The sequence below is a fragment of the Oratosquilla oratoria genome, chromosome 9, assembly GCF_046742065.1.
Source record: "Oratosquilla oratoria isolate Oo_2021 chromosome 9, ASM4674206v1, whole genome shotgun sequence".
NCBI lineage: Eukaryota > Metazoa > Arthropoda > Malacostraca > Stomatopoda > Squillidae > Oratosquilla > Oratosquilla oratoria.
Window position 1 is genome coordinate 39,740,592 of NC_134785.1, and position 5,000 is coordinate 39,745,591.

The 5,000-nt window shown below is 40.9% G+C and overlaps 1 protein-coding gene across 3 annotated transcripts in view; it reads left to right on the plus strand.

Moving 5' to 3' along the window:
* IA-2 (tyrosine phosphatase IA-2) overlaps window positions 1-5,000 on the plus strand; it is a 737,060-nt gene that overhangs the window by 1,456 nt on the left and 730,604 nt on the right. The window lies entirely within an intron of this gene.

Genomic DNA, 5,000 nt, shown 5'->3' on the forward strand with positions numbered 1-5,000 from the left:
CTTTCTTTGTCTGCTTTCATCAATCGTTTTATTTCCGTTTCTTTTTAATAAAGTCATTCGTAAACATCTTATTTTGTATTGTAAATGATGAATCTTTGTACTGAGGCTGCTCAAAGTTGGTTATTATGGTGGAGATAGTGATAGCGGTGGCAGTGGCGGTGGCGGTGATGGTGATGATTTTAATGTTGGTGATGTTAATTGTGATGGCGGTGGTGATGTTAATGGGTAGGTAATGGTGATGGTGATAATGGCGCTGTGTATAGGCTGTTAGCTAGTGTAATTTGTCTAATTTGCCCCTTGCTGATGGCACAGACAGTTCATTCGATACAGTTCATGTATTTCAACTGTGGTTTTGCAATTTATATTTTCCGAATGATTTTTGAATGGCTCTATTTACTAAGTTCTCTATTTAAAAATTTCCGATTTTTTTTAACAGTCCGATTTATAATCGTCCTTCTTTTAACCTTTGCAAACACCAATGGTCTATAAATGAAATAGACTAGCAGTAGACAAAATGAAAGGACAAGTGACACCTGGGAAGGAAGCGGTGATGATTGAAATGGGGCCCTTCGCCACTGGGGATGAATGAAATTGCCAGGCGTCAGGAAAAGCACCACTTGACACAAGTCAGGGAAGAAGAAGCTTAGACCTAATGGCACTGTACAAACACTGACAAATGTTTGCACCCTTCAAGTCGCCCCAGTGAAAGATACTCCCCATAAGGAGATATATCCTGCAATTGTTATTTATTAATACAATATCTCACTCCTGTCGCATCCGTGGGCGATGGGAGAGTAGGCGGTGAAGGAGGAGAGGGGAAGGAGCTGCTTGATCTTCAGCAAACCATCTTGAGGCCAACCAGCCAGACCCCCACTTTTTGTGCGTTGGTGTGTGCGTGTGTGTGTGTGTGTGTGTGTGTGTGTGTGTGTGTTTGTGTGTGTGTGTGTGTGTGTGTGTGTGTGTGTGTGTGTGTGTGTGTGTGTGTGTGTGTGTGTGTGTGTGTGTGTGTGTGTGTGTGTGTGTGTGTGTGTGTGTGTGTGTGTGTGTGTGTATGTGCGTGTGTGTGTGTGTGTGTGTATGTGCGTGTGTGTGTGTGTGTGTGTGTGTGTGTGTGTGTGTGTGTGTATGTGCGTGTGTGTGTGTGTGTGTGTGTGTGTGTGTGTGTGTGTGTGTGTGTGTGTGTTTTTGCTGTGATTAAAGCTTGAAGAATGGGCAGAGCCATCCCCGTTGCTGCATCACCCAGAGTATTGATAAGAAACTCATCTGGATAATAACTCGCAGTTTCCGATAAAAATGAATGAATGAAATACACTGATAGATAAGTGAACAAATGTGAATCAGTAAATGAGTAAATGTTACTTATGAGACTTGAAGACGTGTGTGGGAGAGATTATTTTCTCCGATGCCAGCCTCAGTGGACCAACACAAACAGGAATAGGTGGAGCCAGGCATGCTGAGATTTCTCTGAGGATTACCTGGAAAGAGACTGAAGGAGGAAATAACTCAAGAAACGGAAGTTAGCTCTCCTTTTGTGGAGAGAGTTGATATAGACCTTGACCCCAGCCCGGAAACCAGGTGTCTGTCCCTCTGGGCTGCACCCCCAGATGAAGGTGAGGGCTGTTGGGCATTCATTGTATTCATAAGTAGAATAGATGGAGTCAGGCTTGCTGAGTAAAGAAAGTTGTATTTTTTTTTTAGAGGAATGCGTGAAGAAGCGAGAGATTGAGAGGGAGAGAGAGAGAGAGAGAGAGAGAGAGAGAGAGAGAGAGAGAGAGAGGAGGGGTAGGAGGGAGTGATAAGGGTGGGATAGGAAGCAACTTCAGGACGCGGAAATCGCATGGAACAGCACGTTCGCCCGGGTGGACGAGATGGATGAAGAAGTAAACTCTTTGCGACGAAGTATTGACGCGCTGGAGCAGGAGGGATTACAAATAAACAAAAGGCTATTGAGTCAAAAAACTGAACAGAATAACATAATTGGAATCGCACTTTAGCATTTGTTTTACAAAGCCCTGCCGGGAGAGGACAGGCAAATGAGAGTAGGATATGAAAAATGGTGTTGAGAAGCCTACGCAAGGAGGCGCTGAGTAGCTGTCACCTTTGCTATATTATGTGCTTGGACTATTGGGGCAGACAACAGTCACTGCTGGAAATCGGAGAGGAGAGTGGGATTCGAACCCACAAGTAAGCGAATGCGAGACCAGCGGTTTGTACAATAAAGAGTAAGTGTACTTAATTGATAAGATGAAACACTGAAAACCCAGGACGGGAAGCAAAGTGAGTGGGTAACAAATTGCGTGATTAAGGAAAATAAAGAAAACGGGGGACGGGGACTTATGCAACTTTTCATCTTGTAATGGCCCCTTGGCTCGAGACCTTCCATCGGAAGAATATACATCTGGACCGGGGCCGATGATCATCGTCAGGCTTGATTTGCTGTTTTCCGGGGATGGAAGGAACAAACAACGCTCCGGGTAGAAAAAGTGCCAAGGACGCCAGATTGCTTCTACGGGATCAAGACACGGGGTTCAGGGATCACAAATTCTTCAAGAGTCCAGGTTGATGGCGTCTCGGAAATCAGGTGGAGAGGGTAATGGGGCAGCATCAAGGTATTCCGAAAGTTCCAGAGACTAATGCCTTTAGTGATGGGCAACGCCTCCCCCCCCCCAAAAAAAAGGGGATCTTGACCGTCCGCCCGTGCCGCGAACAGCTCCTTATGACTTCTTCAGTACTTCTGTCATTGATTCTCCTTGAACAATTTTTCTGTTTTGTTAACCCTGTTCAGATTTGTCGTTAAAAATATATTAACATTATGGATGATGACGATGCCTCTTATGGTTTGATTAGCGAGGAGAGTAACACTACAAACTGAACTGGGACCTGCATTAAAAGTGACAACATAATCGCGTGTCCACTGTCTTTATCTCACATAAAATTATGGCAGTTGCAGTCGCTTAAATGAGGAATAAGTATCCCTTTCCCTTTGGTAACATTTGTTATCAAAATATCAGTCGGTAAGGAATGACGTCGAAGGGAATACGATCCTAGCTGCAACTGATGTAACTGGGGAGTGACAGTACCAGAAGGCATCGTGTTTAAAGAACGGCCACAGTGGCAAAGATAGTTTCATTTGCCTCGGTTTTGGTCACGTGCTGTTTGTATTGATCCCGCCTATTGCTTGCGGTAATTGATATCATAACGATGTGTCATATGTGCGTATCAAATATCCCGTAAAGATATTGGCAACCTATTAGGAACTTTCCACCAAATTTCGCAAAATGGTGTGAACTGGTTCTATATATATAGACTAGCAATGGAGGCGTGAAGCCTCGCGTGTGTTTTCTTGAAAAGGGAGTAGTAGAAGACCTAAGTGACTTGTCAGACTGTGGAGGGACAAAAGCGGTGCTGGCACTGGAAATCAACCTGCCATGTTTGTTGTTCCTCTCTCTTTCCAAAGTGACCCACTGTGGGCATTTAATATTTATCTGTTTGTTTGTTTATTTGGTTGTCTACTTATCCATTTATTACTATTTATTTTGTTTATCTATTTGTTTGTATATTTATCTATTTATTATTTTATTCTAAGATATAAATAAAAAAGTTAGATTGTTGCAGCCTGTGTCACTGTGCTGTGAACAGCCACCCTTCCCCTTCAGTGGGAAACCTCAGGGTGAGGGTGTGTGAGTGGGGTGGAGACTTTTCGGGGGGTCAAGGGGCCTCTTCTATTCTGCCACACAGGAATCATGACCCTCCTTCGTCCAGAAAAATAGTTCGTTAATAACAATGGCGATAACGATAACAATGACGATTAACGATAACGATAGTAATAACGCGTTTATCATTGATATAGTGAACTCAAGGGTTTTTTATTTGCTTGTATTAATATGTCCATGCGTTGCAAATACGTAATGGTATTTAACTCGAGCGTAGTTTGAAAAACTTTCAAAGGATTACAAAGGCAGAGCACGCCGACAGGAGACCTCTTGGTCCATATCTAGGTCGGATGCGAAAAAAATCATAATAATGATAAATAAATAAATGAATAAATAAAAACTATAATAATGTAAATAATAAATGAAACACATAAATAAATGCATAGGTATAGTTAAATAATAAACAAACAGGTAAATAGTAAATAATAATGAATTGACATATAACTAATAATAAATGAGAATCAAGCAAATAATAATAAACAGACAAATGATAATAAAACAAATAAACAAATAATATAAAATAAATGATAATCATTATAGCATCTTGCTTAGGTGTTTATCTAAACGATTCTTAAAGCTTCGAACTGAACTACATTGCACTGCCTCCGCAGGAAGTTCATTCCATTCATTAACTACACGGTTGGCGAAGTTGTTTCTACCCACTTCCAAATTAAATCTATTTCTGGACAGTTTGGGACCATTGTTTCTTGTCTGATTCTCATTCAGTGTGAAAATTTTGTCACTTTTGGTGTTGTCAATTCCCTTTAGAATCTTAAAGACCTGTATCAAGTCACCTCTGAGTCTACGCTTTTTTAGGGAAAACAGATGTTTTAGTCGATTTTCGTATGATTTATTTTTTATATTTGGAATCAGTTTTGTGGCTCGCCGTTGTACTTTTTCCACCCTGTCAATGTCTTTAATGAGATTCGGTGACCATACGGAAACGTATTCCAAATGTGGACGAACTAACGATTTATATAGCTTGTTAATGAGTGATGGATTTTTGAAGTAAAAAAATCGCGCAATCAGTCCTAGAATCTTATTTGCTTTCTCAGAGGCTGAAATACATTGCTTAGATGATTTGAGATCGTTAATGATAATTACGCTGAGATTTTTTTCACTATCCACTTTTGTTAACGAATGTCCAAATAACTTGTAATCGTACTTACTGTTATTTCTACCTATGTGCATAACCTTGCATTTACTTGTGTTAAATTTCATTAGCCACTTTTCAGACCATTGCTGTAATTTATCTAAATCTTCTTGAATATCTAATTGGTTTAAGTG